The sequence below is a fragment of the Podarcis filfolensis genome (genome assembly GCF_964270895.1).
Source record: "Podarcis filfolensis genome assembly, chromosome: 9".
Lineage (NCBI taxonomy): Eukaryota > Metazoa > Chordata > Lepidosauria > Squamata > Lacertidae > Podarcis > Podarcis filfolensis.
The window spans coordinates 17,833,416-17,852,231 of NC_139610.1; the positions used below are offsets into that span (position 1 = coordinate 17,833,416).

At 40.4% G+C, this 18,816-nt stretch overlaps 1 protein-coding gene across 2 annotated transcripts in view; it reads left to right on the top strand.

Moving 5' to 3' along the window:
- The first annotated feature begins 3,214 nt into the window (after window positions 1–3,214).
- Window positions 3,215–18,816, top strand: part of KLHL5 (kelch like family member 5) — a 52,394-nt gene continuing 36,792 nt past the window's right edge. Inside the window, exons 1-2 of one of the 2 annotated variants that reach the window (XM_083630375.1) lie at window positions 3,215–3,663; window positions 8,024–8,095. The gene's annotated coding sequence lies outside the window, so the exon portion shown is untranslated. Of the gene's footprint in view, window positions 3,664–3,809; window positions 4,131–8,023; window positions 8,096–18,816 lie in introns of those variants that run through there. The other variant, XM_083630376.1, reaches the window with a different exon arrangement.

Here is an 18,816-nt window from a genome sequence, read left to right on the forward strand (position 1 = left end):
CATGCAAAAGTGTCTGCTTCAAATCTGTTCTGTGCCGCACCGGCACTATGGAGCACTGGATCAGTTATTTTTATGGTGCAGTCTGTTCATACAGATATGAAATGTAATTAGATTATGGATATGAAGCGTCTGCCTATAAAAATCATGAAGACCCATCAGGATCTGTGATTCAAAACTTTTATTTTTGTGCTGTAAAGCATTGTAATTTTATTTTTTAAATGATGGATACACATTAGACTGGACAATGGAATTGTGATGCCTTAAACACACGCACACACAGGTTCACGTATTGGATCTAAATTTCTGGACCGGAAAGGCTCCACAGAGGCCTGCACTATTTTACAGAGGAAATGGATTGGGTGTAGTAAATAAAAAAGGGATCCTCTGGAACTTGTATGAGTTTTACAAGAGATAAATCTCAAACAGGCATCAAGTTACAAGCACATTTGTTCCAGTGGACTGAACTGCAGTGGCGTAGCGTGGGTTGTCAGCACCCGGGGCAAGGCAAGTAATTTGCGCCCCCTAACCCGTGGATTTGCGCCCCCTAACCCTAACCCCCAGATGTTGCACCCGGTGCGGCCGGCCCCCCCTGCACCCCCCACGCTACGCCACTGCTGAACTGTAAAAGGTACACTTTCAATGTTTTCTGATGCAATGGCTGGCTGAACTCTCATGATTTTTTCTCCTGATTTTTACATAGGATGCTATCCAAAGCTAAGGTCAATGCACACAGAATGTACCATAAAAATCACATGTCTGGCACTTGATGACACTGTCATAGTCCATACACGACTTGTCATCTGGATTTTTATATGGAGAGTCTCAAAAACCACAATTAACTTACAGAGATCATATTGATATCCACAGACAGACTGTGAAATAATTGATGGTAGTGCTTGTTGGCACTATCATGAGGCAAAACCATACATCTGGAGTGTGGATCCTGTGGATTTTTGCAATGATGCTATACATATCAGTGTCAAATAACCGATTGTGTCTATATTCACAGATCATACCACTGTTTTAAAATCATGGATCCAGTGTTTCACAGCACCTATGATGCAAAGCTATTGATACAAGACCAGTCAACTTAGATCACATCTGTACTTTTGTGCTACAATTTAGAATCACAGATCTGGGGTTTCAAAGTGTCACCATAGGAAAAAAAATTCCGAGAAATGGATGCTCTGGATATTCACATGGGATGCCATCAAAACCACTATCAAAGCACAGATCACCTGTGTTGTCATATTGTACCATTCACACACACACATTAGATAGATAGATAGATAGATAGATAGATAGATAGGTGATAGATAGATAGATGATAGATAGATAGATGATAGATATTAGCAGTCATGGATTCATGCTTTATGGCGATGAAGCACCAAATCCATTATTTTACTATGCATTTTGTGGCCATGGACATACTCTGTAATTTGGTTTGTTTTGGTGGGATGCTGTGTAAAAAAAGATCCACAGTGGATCCATGTTTTGTGCCACGGCAGTGCCATGAAGAGCAGGATTTGTGGTTTATAAAGTTTGTTCTGTGGGTATGGATGCGGCATGTGCTTTGGCACAGATTATGGGGAGAATATGTGTAAAATTAATGAGGATCCATGTCTTGGTTCCTTCTTTTTGCATCATGGCAGTGCCAGAAAGCACTGGCTCCACCATAGCCACAAATGTTCTCTTTCATAACGTTGTAATTTAAAAGCTGAAGTAATTTGTTATATTTAGGAAAATTATTACAGTATCCTATTTCAACCTTATGGTAAGCTAAGCATACAACTAGACTTTCATGAATAGGTCCATTAGAAGTAAACAAAATTAGTCTTCTACGCACATCATAGTTTACAAAATGTATGGCCACAAATATTATCTGGGATTTGATAGTGGTGGGGGGGGGGTGGTATCTTTTTTGGGGGGAGGGGATCATGCAAATTCAGATGAATCTATTTTAATTCTACTGGATTTTACTTTTGACCAGACTCCATGATATGTAAAGTTCAGTCTGTAAAGACAAATGCAATGTGTGTTTTGACACTGTTTTGGGGAGGATCCCATATTGAAAACAATCAGGATCTATTAGGCCCCATGGTCTGATCCATGTTTTTCACCATGGCAGCAGCAAATGGCAGTGTATTAATTATTTGTAAGGGTCATTCCCTTGGGGGTTAGATTTTAGCTGTGGTTTGATATGGAGGAGGGGTGGATTTTTTAAAAAAATATATTAATAAGCATATTGAAGAGGATCCGGTTTTGATTTTCTGCATGCTTCTTTTTACCACTTTCAACCAGGAAGTTCAGACCCACAATCTAGTGTACTGAGGCAGACAGAGAGAGAGAAGGCTGATTGTTCTGCACATGCTCAGGGGGCACCTTTGTCTTTAATCAGAGATTGTGATACAGAAATGAGGAGCGGCTTTGAAAATGGTTCTCAGGGCCAAGCCTTTCAGCAACTGTGTAAATAAAAATGTAATAACAACATCAATAATAGCTGTAATAATGTCATAATGAAATAATAAAAAATAAAATAAAAAATAAACTTTGGCTGATTACTATTTTATGACCTTTTGGGAATTATAGGGTCAGAACTACCGAAACTGTATACTGTAGAAGCTTATTGATGTATGCAACTACAGCAACAAGAATGTTACTTGCTCAAAAATGGAAAGAAGCAGAAGTCCCAGCAAAGGAAGAATGGATACAAAAACTGATGGAATATGCAGAAACGGTGAAACTTACCGGAAGAATAAGAAATCAAGATAAGAAACTTTTTAAAAAAGAAGGCAAATGGTTTGTTGAATATTTACAGATGGAATTGTAAACAGATAAGAACGTTGACAGGATTATTGTAATAACCTGCAGTTTTATAAGTATATATTTAAAGAAGATGAACAAATGAGCAAGTTAATTTGGATAAGCTGAAGATATTAAAAATGAATTTAAGGAACCGCAGAAAGAGGAGGAAGTCAAGTTTTGAAATGTTAAAATGATTGTCAAATTAGTGGTTTGTTGTGTCCATGTTTTTATGACGTGTTTTCGTACTTGTATTTTAATGCAGGGAGGCGCTCAGTGGCGCACAAATTTAATTAATAAATACAACAACAAAAAATAAACCTAGCGGCTCCTTCCCTCAGGCGGCGACATAAAGCGGCCAGGCTCCTACTTTGCATAAACCCGCCCTCCGGGCCATCCCATCTCCCGCCTCAGCCGCCTCTTCTTCCTCGGAGCTCGCGGAAGTAAACGCTCCGCTTCTTGCTCGCCCGCCGCGCTCTGCCGTCGCGAGCGCCTGCTGACGGGCGGTGGTCCGCGCGAGACCAACGGTCGCCTCCTCAACTCCCGCTTTCTTCACCAAAGCAACGTTCGATGTGGCAGCGAAGGGGCGGGGAGGCGAAGGAACCGAGGCGAGTTGGCGGTTGGTCAGGAGGCGTGGCCAACGCTCCTCTCTCAACCGCCACACAGCGGGGATCGCCCCGCCCATTGGGAGGCGTGGCCCAACGTTCCCGAGGAGGAGGGGGGGCTTTGTTGTGAAGCTGGGAGTTGCCGCCGGCGGTCGGGGCCGGGAAGGGGGCGCCCTCTTCGCCTCAACTTGCCTTTTTCCTCCCCGAGCGGGACGGGGCCGGAGCCGCCTTTCCCTCCCAGGGGGACGGCAGCGAGGTGAGGAAAGGGCTCGGGCGCGGAAGCCGCGGCAGGGCGCCGTCCCCCTCAGCTCCGGTGTGGCGCGTCCTGAGGGGGCGGCTGGCATCCTGTGCCTTCCTGCAAGGATTCTCAGGGGAGGCGGTTGGCGGCGGCGGCGGCGGCGGCGGTTTCTCCTCAAGGACGCGCGTCAGGCAAGGGGCGGTTGGGTTCGAGCTCCGGAAGTTTCGCCTCCCCTCCCCGGATGCGGGAGGCGAACCCCGGAGTTGGCGCGAAGTCACCACAGAGGAGCAGCGAGCGCATGAACATGTGCAGAGCGCCTTTCCCCCGTGGTCGCTTAAAGTTAGTGTAGGATTGCCATCTGTGGACCACCCTCGACCTAACTGCCTACTGGGTGGCAAGGGGGAGGCGTTCCCACGTACTCTTTCATTGCATGCTTGTAGGTGAAGATTGGACTCTCATTGTTTGACAGTGGACTTCCTCTGGAGGTAATGGGGTCTCCTTCCTTGGAGGTTTTTAGTTGAGATTCTTGCATTGTAGAGGGTTGGGCTAGATGACCCTCGGGGTCCCTAACTGCTCTATGATTCTATTAAACTATCCCGCTTTAAATGATGTCAGGGGTTTGTTTTAGAATTGCTGCAGAGCAAAAGCTAATAGAATCCCATCAGAGAGTCCAAATCCTTTCTTCTGCCTGGGAGTAGAGAATGATCAAAAGACAGTCGTTTTGAATTAACATTTGGAGCTAAAGGTTGCATTCATGTGGTGTAATAGTCTTGAACTAAAAACTTGTGGATCTCTTACCCTGCCGCTCCCAGCCTGTTTTAGGAGAAAGGGATAGTTTTGCTCCAAATCCTTACCCTTCTCCTTGCACTGGTAAATTTAAGGTTTTGATGAACTTAGGAAGTATTAGCAAGTGTTGCCTACTTCTCTAGGAGCGGGAGCCCTTGTACCACCATCTGTACCCCAGAGAACCATGCTACTTACGGCTCAGTCAAGATTTATGACATTGATAGGAGTTACGTTTTTCAAATTCAAGCTCAGTTATGTTCCGTTGGCAATTTATTCTATTCCTTTGTGAGTGTGTGTAATATTTTGTAACCCGGGGCATCTCTCTTTCAGGTGAATGAGTCATCTGATCTGGGGAAGCTAATGTAATGCAGCATTAAAAGTAATCAAAAATTAATTGCCGTGGACTGTGGTTCATGACCTGTGCAAAGATTAGATGGGTCTCCTTCCCTCCTTGCTTTATTTTGCTCTATTAAGAAAGACGGATTCAGACTGTGCGAGAGCTTGGGTGGCAGGGAGAAGTGTGTGTGTGAGTGACATCTGTCCCGTTGCATTTGAGCTGCCTTTTCCAGGCAATTTGGTTTGTATGATGGACGCGGGTGGCACTGTGGGTTAAACCACAGAGCCTAGGACTTGCCAATCAGAAGGTCGGCGGTTTGAATCCCCGTGACGGGGTGAGCTCCCGTTGCTCGGTCCTGCTCCTGGCAACCTAGCAGTTCGAAAGCACGTCAAAGTGTGAGTAGATAAATAGGTACCGCTCCAGCGGGAAGGTAAACGGCGTTTTCGTGCGCTGCTCTGGTTTGCCAGAAGCAGCTTAGTCATGCTGGCCACATGACCCGGAAGCTGTACGCTGGCTCCCTCAGCCAATAAAGCAAGATGAGCGCCGCAACCCCAGAGTTGGCCACGACTTGACCTAATGGTCAGGGGTCCCTTTACCTTTAAAGAAAAGCAGAATATCCATATACGTAGTTAAAGTCATTTTACACTCCTAGTTTAGAAAACATGTACAGTGAGCCTACAGTTTGTGGGGGTTGCATTCTGCTTTAAGTACATGAAGCCAAAATCACTTACAGTCAAAACCCATTAGATTCAGTGGTGAGTGGAATTGCCAAAATCATTTTCCCCAGAACCCTGGCCCCTTTCTTCTTCTTTTTTATTTTTTACCATGTGAATATAGCTGAATGTGCACAGGTTAAATGTGCACAAGTTGCAGGTTTGCTGTATAATGAAAACAACTCTGCAAGGAATGTTTTCTGTTGTGCCCTTTTAAAACCAGGACACCTTTAAACTTTGCTTGGGGTGTGTGGAAATGGCAAATATACATGAGTAGTTGTGTTGTTGGGATATTACATTAGTATTCCTCCACCAGCAATATTTTATCTAGGAAACACAACTCTTACTAGAAACAATAATTCTGTTACATCCTGAAAGTGTTTTTGTTTTATTTCATTTTTTGTTTTGTTTCCCAGTTCTGTGTGGCTCTGTTTTGAATCTTCAGAGTCCAAACTAAAATGACTTGTCCACTAAACATGATCTTGCATCCGGATATAGTTATACTGTGGACAAGACCAGACAGGATGCTGTGAGGGTTTTAGTGTCAAGCCCAGAGTTACATTTAAACTGCAGGAAAGTGCTGGATTTAGGGTTCATCCACACTTAACTTATGCCCCGTGCTTTCTTGGCACAGGCCTGTGCTTTAAAGCTCCTTGGCCAAGTGCACTTTTTTCCATCCCTCTGCTTTCCCCAGGAAAACCCACTTTTTAACATTAAATCAGAACAAGTGGCAATTCAGGTTTTCAATGGTTGAAGAGCGGGTTGTCGCTAGAAAACAGCTAGGGCAAAAAAAACATGTTTAGAAACAGCACTTTGAAGCACAGATTTTGCCTAGAAACATTGCACAAAAGGAAGTCTGCATGAGCCCCTAGTCATAAGATTTTTCTCTTGAAGCTCCATGTTTCATCCTCCATACACAAGGTCGCACTCTCAGCTTTGTGTTACTCAAACTGGAATAATTATCCTTGACACTCATGATTTCCCTTCAAGTAAACATGGTCTACATCAGAGTAGTTGATGTATTGTATGATGAAGTGTCAAATACAGTGGAACCTTGGTTCTCGAATGGCTCAGTTGACAAACAAATCAGCTCCCGAACGCCTAAAACCTGGAAGTAAGTGTTTTCGAATGTTTTTTGGAAGCTGAATGTCCGGTGTGGTTGTTGCCTATTGTTTCCAGGGCGCCTGCACCAATCAGCCTTGGTTTTCAAATGTTTCGGGAGTCAAACGGACTTCCGGAACGGATTAAGTTTGAGAACCAAGGTTCCACTGTACATAGATTTTTAGAATGCCTAACAATCAGCTTGAAGAGAGTTCAATTTTGGGGTCATGTGAGTCTAAAATGGGGAATACAGTGGTACCTTGAGTTACAAACACCTCAGGTTACAAACACTTCGGGTAACAGACTCCGCTAACCTGGAAGTACTACCTCGGGTTAAGAACTTTGCCCCACAATGAGAACAGAAATCGCAGTGTGGCGGCAGTGGGAGGCCCCATTAGCTAAAGTGGTACCTCAGGTTAAGAACAGCTTCAGGTTAAGAACGGATCTCCGGAATGAATTAAGTTCATAACCAGAGGTACCACTGTAAACACCACAACTGGAAACTCGAAATAAAAAGGTTTAGGAGTTGGTTCACCAATCCCCACCCATCCATGCAACATATAGGGGGAAAACCATAGGTCAGTAGCAGAACCTATGCAGAAAAGATTCCTGGTTCAGTGCCTGGGATTTTCCATTTGAAAGGGTCAGCTGTCAGGTGATGGGAAAGACCTCTGCCAGAGACCCTGAAGATCTGCTGCCCGTAAATACAGTGGTACCTCAGGTTACGTACACTTCAGGTTACGTACACTTCAGGTTACAGACTCCGCTAACCCAGAAATAGTGCTTCAGGTTAAGAAGTTTGCTTCAGGATGAGAACAGAAATCGTGCTCCGGCGGCGCGGCAGCAGCAGGAGGCCCCATTAGCTAAAGTGGTGCTTCAGGTTAAGAACAGTTTCAGGTTAAGTACAGACCTCCGGAACAAATTAAGTACTTAACCTGAGGTACCACTGTACTGGACTAGAAGGACAAAAAAGTATAAACTAGTATGGGAACATAGGAAATTGTTCTATCCCCCTCACCACGTGTGCCCTGTGTTAAATCAGGCCTTACACTTTCATGAAGGAAAACATGGCAATCAGTCCTGGTTCGTAGAGATGGCAGAACCAGTCTGGAGGGATCAGCAAACAGTGGTTTCAAAAAAGTAGCTGATTTGAAATAGAGTTCAGGGGGAAGGGGGAGTAAGTAGTGCAAGTCTTTTTTTTTTTGTCATCTGGTGCTGCTTGTGAACCAGTTCAAAATGTCATGCCCAAAAATAAAATTTCCCAAGAGCAATCAATTTTTGGTATGTAGCTCCAAAAAAATGCAAAAAAAAAATGTTCAGCAGGTTTATTATAAATTTGGCAATGCCTTATGTGTTCCTTATACATTGTTTACATTGACATATATTTATTATGTATTTTTATTTTTTCTGAATAATATTTTAATGTTTTTTCTCCCTTAAGATTCATCTGGTGGGCTGGAATGTCTTGAAAGAGATGAGGATGGAACTGCATACCATCTAAACAAGAATATAGGTAACTTTTAAAATATTGTTACAAATTATGGACCCATCAAGCGAAAGTTTAATTCTTCAATCCCATTGATTTCATGCTAGAAGTCCACAGTGTTTTACACTAGATAGCAATTCAGTAATAGTTGGATTCAGAGGAATCATGCATAGGATAGAAACCACGTGTAGCATAGAGCTTCAAGTCTTTCATTGAAACCATTGGGATTTCCTAGTTCTTTGCTTGGCAGAATTATGCCCTGTGGGTTTTTGTAAAGCAAGACAGTATCACCTATTTTATGCATCCATGCTCAGAAGGATGACTCATTTAAAAATAGCTGTTTCAAACTGTTTTTATTGATAATTTTATTGTTCTATTCTTTTTGGAAACTGCTTTGAGGGTTTAAAAACACACACAAATAAAATAATTTTAATTTAATCTAGGGAGACTTGTTCCCTAATATATAAGTATAGGATTGCAGCCTTATTTCAACTTACTTTTTCATTGAAATCAGTGGGTCTTCATCAGGATTAACTGTTCATATGGGTTCTTTATAATCCAAGTTACATTAAATCTGAATCCAACCTCTTGTATGACTGCCTCAGAAAATGAGAGGTGTTTGGGCACATTTGAACTTGTCTTGTATAAGTTCCCGAACTTTTAAGTTACATCTAGAGGTTCATGATTTTCCAGAGGAAGGAGTCCTTCCATCAGAGAAAAAGAATCAGAGAATTGTAGAGTTGGAAGGGACCACAAGGATCATCTAATTCAATCTCCTGCAATGCAGGAATCTGTCAGTAGTGGCTCCATCCCTGTGGAAAGCCCTCCAGATGTCAAGGAGATAACGAATTATATAACTTTTAGTAGACATCTGAAGGCAGCCCTGTATTGGGAAGTTTTTAATATTTGATATTTTACTATGTTTTATATATGCTGTAAGCCTCCCAGGGTGGCTGGGGAAACCCAGCCAGATGGGCGGGATATAAATATAATCATCATCATCTTCATCATCATCGTCTTAACTAAAGCATCCATGGCAGATGGCTACCCAACCTCTGCTTAAAACCTTGAAGGAAGGAGAGTCCACAGCTTCTGGAGGTGACCATTCTACTGTTGAACAGCTCTTCCTGATGTTTAGTCAGAATCTCCTTTCCAGATTTGGAGGATGTGAAAGGGGAGTAGAGGGACAGGATGAAAATGGGATAATTTCACTGAATGCAACCCACTAGCAGGGGTCCCTAGTGCTTTTTGTACTCCTGAAAATGTTGTGGTTCCGCTGATACCACCCGCTTGTGCATTGGTTGTGGTGTTTTGGCTACATGAGCAAAAGCACTCACTCCATGAAGTTAGCAAATACAAGTCATGATTTCCTAACATGATTCTGAATGGCACCACTATTTTCTTAATGCTTTTGGGATCAGCATCTTACCTGGGTCAGACTTGTGGCATGCATTCTTTTCACAAGGTTTAAGAAATGCCATCATAAATCTTTTTGAATTTGGAGCAAATGTTAAATAGCTTAGCAGGCCCAGAGAGCTTAATGAACTAATCTGGAAGAACTTTACATGCAGTTAGCGAGAAAACCTGTTGTAGTTTATATTGATTGTTCAGCACATTGGCCAAACAGACTATTTGGCCTGATTCAGCATTATGGAAGAAAATGGTGCTGTGTGGTAATTAGACAGATGTTCCTTCAAACATTTTCAAAGTTGGAGGGCATGGTTGTATTTTGCTTTAACAGTGTGCTATTAATGTTGGGTTAGGAAGCCTTTGGTTATTCTGTCAAGTTCAAGAGTATCTTTTTCATATTTATAATAAGGCTAGACGCTCTTTCTTTTTTTTTTTTCTTTTTTTTTCATTTCATATCCTAATTTCTTTTTTTTTTTTTTAATAAATTTTATTAGTTTTCATCAAATTATACATTTCATCCCGAATATAACAAATCATAACTGTTTTGGACTTCCTTCAGCGTCTCTGACAATCATCCATATTTATACCTTTCATACACATTCCCTTTTTTCGTATTGCCAATATTCCTCCTTATTCCTAATATTTCTAATAAACAATACTTATTTGTTTTTTTTTACAGTGCCTCTTGAAATCCTGCTAGCGTTGTGTTAATACCACATGTATTTTTCAGATAGTCCACAAATTTTTCCCAGTCCTCAATAAACTTTTGATCTTTACTATATCTGATTTTCCCAGTTAGCTTATCCAGTTCTGCATAGTCTGTCAATTTTAGTCTCCATTCTTCTACTGTCGGTATCTCTTCTTGTTTCCACTTCTGGGCCAACACAATTCTGGCTGCCGTTACTGCATATTGGAAAAGCTTGCAGTCCTTCCTTCTTATGTCCTTTCCTACTATCCCTAAAAGAAAAGCTTCGGGTTTTTTCACAAAAGTGTATCTTAACATTTTTTTCAACTCATTATATATCATTTCCCAAAAGCTTCTCACCTTCTTACATTCCCACCATTGGTGGAAGAACGTCCCTTCTTTTTCTTTGCATTTCCAACATTTGTTATCAACCTTATACATCTTTGCTAATTTTACAGGTGTCATATACCATCTATAAAACATTTTCATCACATTCTCTTTCAGTAACGTACAAGCCGTGAATCTTATGTTCTCTTTCCACAGTTTTTCCCATTCTTCGAATTGAATGTTGTGCCCCACATCCCTTGCCCACTGTATCATTACCGATTTAACCTCCTCGTCCTTAGTATACCATTCCAACAGTATCTTATACATTTTTGACAGAATTTTATACTCATTATTTATTATATCTTTTTGGAAAATTGATTCTTTTTCAACATATCCTTTATCCTTCAAATCTTTTTTGAATGTTTCATTTACTTGAAAATAATGCAGCCAATCATTCATATGCTCTTTAATTTGTTCATATGGCTTCAACCTCCATTTTCCGCCTTCACTGATTACCAATTCGCCATATGTACCCCATTTTTCTCTCGTGTTAATCTTTTTAACACTCAATACCTCTAGCGGAGATAACCAATGTGGCACTTTTGGTTCTAATATATTTTTATATCTTTCCCATACCTCTATTAATGGACCTCTGAAGATATGGTTTCCAAATCCTTTGTGAACCCTTTTTTTATCACACCATAGATACGCATGCCACCCAAATCTGTTATCGAAACCCTCAAGATCTAATAACTCATTGTTTTCTAACTTTATCCATTCCTTTATCCAGCATATACATGCTGCTTCATAGTACAGTCTCATATCTGGCAGGGCGAAGCCTCCTCTTTCCTTTACATCCGTCAATAACTTAAATTTTATTCTCGGCTTCTTCCCCTGCCAGATATACCTTGAGATCACTCTTTGCCATTCTCTGAAGGTTCCAGTACCCTTTAATATGGGTATAGTCTGAAATAAAAACAGCATTTTCGGTAGCACCGTCATCTTTATCGTAGATATTCTTCCCCAGAATGATAGTTTCATTCTGGCCCACACCTCCAGATCCTTCTTAATTCCTTTCCAAACCGGGATATAGTTATTTTGATATAAATCAATATTCTTAGGTGATAACCAAATTCCCAAATATTTAACCTTTTTCACCGCCTCTATCTCAGTTCGTTGCTGCAACAAATCAATCGTACTTTGTTCCATATTTTTTACAATAATTTTGGTCTTTCTCTTATTCAGTCTGAATCCTGCCACCCTTCCAAATTGTTCCATTTCTTCTAACACCTCCTTCACACTTTCTAATGGTTCTTCCATAGTCAGTACCAAATCATCGGCAAAGGCTTTAACTTTATACTCATTTAGACCTACTGTTACCCCTTTTATTTGCTTGTTTTGTCTAATTGCATTTAGAAAGACTTCCAGAACCGTTATAAATAACAATGGTGATAGTGGGCAACCTTGTCTTGTTCCTTTAGATATTTGAATATCTTCTGTAATAACATTATTCACAATCAGTTTCGCTCTCTGCTCCGTATATATTGCCCTTATACCATTATAAAACTCTTGTCCCACTTCCATATATTCTAGATTTTTCAACATAAACTCCCAGACCAAAAAACTCTTTCAGACCAAATGTGAACTTCACCCTTTCAGTTCCTGGCCATCTGTGCTTTCCTCTTTGCATATTTTTGTCAGAAACAAAAAGGAAGATAGTATTACTTGAGCATGGAAATAGTATTATAGCATTAGCATGCAGAAACAACAAATTAAAAATGCTTAGAAAATAATATTTGTATAGTGTCATCAAGGTATGTTAAAATGTATGAAAGGATCCCTTTCCCTCTGGGACTTATAATCTAGAAAGCAAGCACAACAAAGGAAGAGGAGTGAAATGGAGGCACTGAAAAAGAATATGTAGTTGCCTCCATATGAGTGTTTGTTGAAGAGTGCAGGTTTTTTTCAGCATCTGCACAATATTATCAAAAAGCCAATCTGTCTTAGGTAGATTGTTGCAACTTTATTGATTGCACTACCACAAAAGACCATTATTGCAGACCACCATTCACTTACAGTTCATAGTGGAAGGATTCACTGGACTAATTCAATTCAGGTTATGAATTGGTAAGAGGGACTGTATTTTGTAAATGACAGTGTACATTGATTTCTCACTGACTCTCCCTGCTAGGACTTGTTTTTGTTTTTTCTTATTTGTGTCATATTTCCACAAAACAAAGCTGTTGGTTGGGGTTTTATGTTTGAAAAAGCTAGTTTGTATATTCTCTCCCTATTTAATCTGAATTAACTATTTCCATTGAAATTGTGATCGGCTTAAAAAAAAGCCTGTTGTCAATTATCCATTTGCCATATTTAAAAGTCATGTATGCATGTATGTATATTTGCAGTAATAACCCATTTGCAATATTAAGTCCCTGTCTGGAAGAACCATTAGGCTTTGTTACAGTAGGATACAGTGGTACCTCGGGTTACATACGCTTCAGGTTACATACGCTTCAGGTTACAGACTCCTCTAACCCAGAAATAGTGCTTCAGGTTAAGAACTTTGCTTCAGGATGAGAACAGAAATAGTGCTCCAACGGCGCAGCAGCAGCAGGAGGCCCCATTAGCTAAAGTGGTGCTTCAGGTTAAGAACAGTTTCAGGTTAAGTACAGACCTCCAGAACGAATTAAGTACTTAACCCGAGGTACCACTGTATTAGGATCAGGGGGTTGTGCCAAAGGCTTCATGGAAAAGGTGGATATTGAAATAGCTGTATTAGGGGCCATAAATTCTTAAACATTTACTAAGATCAGAATGTCTTCTGGGTGGCGGGTCTCTCTTCTGATGGTATTGTCAAGCTTCCCCAAATTTGTGTTGGAATGATAATGCCAGTAATCAGGAAAAACTGCATTGCAGCCAAATTGCAAGAAAGAAAGCTCATTAAGAGTACATCTCCTGAGCATTTATTATAAAGGACTTGACAAAGCTGAGCTATTAAGAATTAGTATGGAAACCAAGTTTCTGAAGAAAAGGTGCATGTGTAATTGTTTGGTATATATAGATCATAATTTTAGATTGTTTTCTCAAATGTACTTAATAACAAAAAACACTCTGATACCTTGTATTACACACGAGATTTTCCATATCAATGAACTTTTATTAGCTGTCCATGCATTTCTTTGTCATATTGTCAACGAAAACAGAAAACATTCCAGACTATTGTTATATTATTTATTACCATTATTATGCAGAATGTGTTCTGAACTAAGTGGCTTACAGCCCAATCCAGTGCATGTTTAATCAATAGGAAGCCTCACTGTTTTGTAATAAAAATCCTGTGAAATAGATTAATATCATATTTTACATATCTTGAGAGATGACAACATTCAAGCCCACCTAGTAAGGTTGTCTGATTGGATGAAGAAGGTGTTGAGTTTCGATTTCTTTGACCCATAAAACTGTCTTCAAGCTCACAGAGGCTATTTTTCCAAGAATGAAATAACATCTCTGGTGGAGAGCTCTTTCTTTCTTTGGCCAGAATCAAAAGAGCTTCTTTATGGCTCAGTCTAGCAATAATGCTGAACCATGTTTGGCGCTTGGACTGTGACGCTAGAAGAAGCCACATGCCTGTACACTCCCTCCTCCTCTACTGTACTTAAGGGAATGAGTTATTTTCTGGCTTGTAGCAAACCATTACACCCAAGCTGTCAAACTATGGTTTGTGCTTGCCATGCAGACCAAGATCCAAACCTGATTTCTAGGACAAGTGCAAGTTAACAAGTTTAGATATAATGCCCAATGTATGCTTTGCCAAAATCGCTGAATGAACTAATTATGCCAAACTGTTTTAAAAAGCAAAAATCACTGCCTCCTCCTTTCCCCCTCCCCCTTCTTTTTTGCCTCTCAGTAAGGGAATATTTTCTGAGTTTTTCTGAGAAAGTCAAGTCCAAAGCTCCCTTGTTGCAAGATTATGTGGATCCAGTCCTTGGCTTGAAACTGTTAATGTCATTCATGAATTAATGAGATAGGCATGTGATATTTAGCAGTGTTTTACAACTTAATGGCCCGATTCTCAAACTTGTTGAGTCAGTAAATGAATGTTTAAGATGGATCTTATGACTGCTGCACTAATGTGCTGTCACAAGTTATGACATTATATTGGAGTTGCAAGGATGCTTAGGCAGGTGCGCATGCTCATCAGGAAGTTCACATTACAAATGTGTGCTGTGTTGTATGCATTATGTTTTAAAGCTGTAAAGGAGTGTTCTCTGTCAGCTTTCCTACAACAGGAAATCCTTTTTAAGGAGACTTGCCTTAGCCAGAAAATCTTTTAGAAGAATCATAAAACACTTCTATTTCATCTGCCTTCTGGTAGTGTGTGTGTTTTGGTGTGTGTAAGTTAATCAATTTATAAATTCACAGTATTAGTGCTTATTTCCAACCAGTTTACAGGAGAAAAGTAGGCATGGTGGTTTTGGTGTTGCAGTCTTGACAATGAAGAATTTTGATGAATTATGCATGTTTTCAGTTGCGATAAATCTACTTGTTCATCTAAAGTGGCTGGTTTGAAAGAAAAAATAACTACAGTAAACTACCGTAATTTATTTGTGGTTGAATATTGATCATTCGCTAGAATGGTAGCCACCTTAATCCTCTACTTAAAAAATATATATTGCTCACGTGAGTAAGGAAATTTAACTGCAGCCTCTCTGAATGAGGCTTTTGGAGTGATACCTGCATACATGCACTATGTATCAGATTTTATTTGCATACTCTTTTATCTTTAGCCATTTGTTTCTTAAAATAGATATATGGGGTGGGGATTACCTTTTCCTCTTGCATGTATTTTATGAAGCAAATACACCTGTGCACAATTGGAGCATGCTGTATAGTCTGTATTTCTTGTACTGTAGTATAAAATCTTGTTTGAACTTGTCCTTAGGTGGTAGATTTTTCTCCTAGTCAAGGCCTTAACTATCTTAATTGATAATATAAACTACAGTTCAGGTTTGCGGTATTGGACTATAAAGTCCTAAACTGCTTGAGCCTAGGTCATTGGCAGCCAGCATGGTGCCTTCCAGATACAGTTGTACCTCCGCTTACATATCCCTCTGGATATGTAATCTTCAGGATGCAAACGTGCCAAACCCGGAAGTATTTTTCTGGGTTTCATTGCGCGCACATGTGCAGAAGCGTTAAACTGCGCGCATGCACAGAAGCGGTCATCCGGTTGCAAATTCCTTGGGATGTGGCAGGACCTCCAGAACGGATCCCGTTCGCAACTGGAGGTACCAATGTATTGTGAACTGCAGCTCACCTCAGTCCCATCAAGCATGGCTATTGGTCAGGGATGATGGGAGTTGTAGTCCACAACATCTGGAGGGCACCGTGTTAGCTACCCCAGGAGTAAGTTATTTGAGATAAAAACCTGTCCAGTTAGTAACCTTCCTGGTGCTGCTGCAGCCTGCATCAACTTATCTTACAGCAACCAGGGAGAGGGCCTTTTCTGTTGTGGTGCCCCCTCTTTGGAGTAGCCTTTCCCTAGGAAAATTAGCATTTTATCCAGACCTTTGCTGGTTGCTATTTTTTTTTAAATGTTGATTTTTGTACTCACTGTTAATGTTGCCTTGACGTTTTCATAATTCATCTCTTGAAGATGTACGTGTTTAGGCAAGCATTCCAGAACTTGAACTTTCTGATTACATTGTTTAAATTGGTTTTTTAAAAAACTGTTTTAATTGCTGTGCCTGCAGCAGCCTCGTTTCATAATAAATTTTAATTGTGGATGTCTATAATGTTCTGATGGAATTTTGATGTAATTTAATTTGAATTGAAATGTGGAATTGTATTTTGTGTTTGGATTTTATAATTGAAAATATTTTGGCATGTAAGCAGTATATAAATTTATATAAATACAATACCAATTATAAATTGATAAATACTACTACTAGGTGATATATAAATATTTTCAATAAATGCCATATAGTAGAAAATTCTGGTCAAGTTGTCTAAGGCACTGAGTTCCATTTTGTTTTAGGAATAAATGCTTCAGAGCAAATTATTCCTCTGAAGATTGCCTCTTACGGTGTCTGTAGTATAACCTCTGTGCAACTTTGCACAGCTAGGTATGCAGATAAACAGATCAAGCATCTGAGTGATAAAACGGGAGCAAGGAATAAGCATAGAGGTTGTTCAAAGGGAGCCTTTTTAAATGGGTGAGCAGTTTTCAATTTGCATTTCAATTATTGGTGTAGAAAAGTTTAATATAATTTGCATAAATGTAATTCTAAGGATTGTTGCTTCCCCAATCCAAGTGAATAATGCATGCCACAGTAGCTGCACTCTTGCATCCAGTCAGTAATAGGCTTCAGATCTTTTTTCAGTGTTGCAGTGCAACAGGGAAGGTGTTTTCTGTGACCTCATCCTACAGACCTAGGCCTAGTACAATGTGGATGGGGCCAGCTAGAAAGGTTCTACTCACCTGATCATTTCTCCAAACCAAGCTGGAGGCTGTTGTGTAGGAAAGTCCCTTGTGATTGGCTCCATCCGTGTGATGCAAGCCCTTGAAACATCATAGCACCAGCAGAGGTTAAAGCCATAACAAAACTTCCACACCACTTGGCTCCCACTCTAAACGTTGGTAGAAAAACTTTTGACAAAAGAATTTACATGCTGGGGGGAAAGCTGTTGTCAGCTTATGTTGTATCTTATGCACTGACTGATTTGGTCACAGTTCATAAATGAAATGAATGAAATCATGTAAAGTAACTGTCTTGAGATATTCAGACTACCTTGTTTCATTTCCCCCTTAATTTCCAAATCTTTTTTAAAAAAATAACACGCTCCCCACGAATAAAAAAACCATGCAATGCCTTGAAATTTCATTTGATGGAAAGTATATTATGCTTCTAAAGCAGAGTGGCATACAGTTTAGAAGAGTCAATTGACTGTTTTGATTGGTTAATTAGAATGTCATTTGCTTGTTTTTTAAAAGAAAGAATTGCTTTTAGGGTTTGAAATCCATTTGTTCATGGCTTTAAGAAAAATAGATGCCAATTTTGTTAATATTTAAAAATGGGTAAGACCTTCGGAAGTGTTAGATATTATAAAGGAACAACTTCTAAGTTAAAAGGATGTATGTATGGAATTGTATATATATTTCAGTCATTGTGTTTGTATGGTAAATTGGTGTTGTAGTGTTAAATCACCACAAATGCAATTTGATCCAAAAGTAGACTATATATGAAGCAAGCAAACAGATCTTTCTGTGTTTGTGAAAAGCACAAATGGCATCATTTCTCCCTCTGCCATGATTGGTATTGTTATGAATTTGTGGGTGCTAGACACCCTAAATTCCTGGATTCAGTAACTGTTAAAATTGGGGTGGTGTGCAACAGTATCTCTGCTATTCTACTTTCTTGTGTAGTGAAGCTGTTGTACAAGGTAGCTGGGGAGAGGACAGACACTGGGGTAGTTTGTCTCAAGACAGTAGGGGAGGAAAGAAACCGGGGTCAGCAAACTTTTTCAGCAGGGGGCTGGTCAACTGTCCCTCAGACCTTGTGGGGGGGCGGACTATATTTTTTTGGGGGGGGGGATGAATGAATTCCTATGCCCCACAAATAACCCAGAGATGCATTTTAAATAAAAGGGCACATTCTACTCATGTAAAAACATGCTGATTCCTGGACCAACCACAGGCCGGATTTAGAAGGCGATTAGGCCGGATCTGGCCCCCTGGGCCTTAGTTTGTCTACCCATGGAAGAAACAGTTGCACGTGTGGGAAGGAGGGAGGGATACCAAACCACAGTTTGTCATAGCCTATGAACTGTCAAAGTGAAACTCTTATTTTAATCCAACTTTTTGGAGAGTTGGAACTTGAGCCCAGAATGCATATGTTTTTGTGAGAAATGGACACTCACCAAGCACACCAAGCTTTGGGAATTTCATTTTAGTGGAGTGGTCAAAGTTGCCATGAATTGACAGCCAGAATCAGAAGTGGCTGTGTGGATTAGCTCTCAATGCCAGTTATTTTGCATGGGGGGGGAGGTGGCTTCTTCAAGAAGAATGCCTGTATTTTATAAGTGTGTCAACAAACCTGTTTCTTGGGGGAAATTTACTGGATACACAAGCATAACTGCATTGGACCTGATTGTTCCTAGAAATGTCATTCTAACCTTTCTTAATTGGGGGAATTAGTGAGGGGATGCAGGTGGCGCTGTGGTCTAAACCACAGAGCCTAGGGCTTGCCGATCAGAAGGTCGACGGTTTGAATCCCCGCGACGGGGTGAGCTCCCGTTGCTCGGTCCCAGCTACTGCCAACCT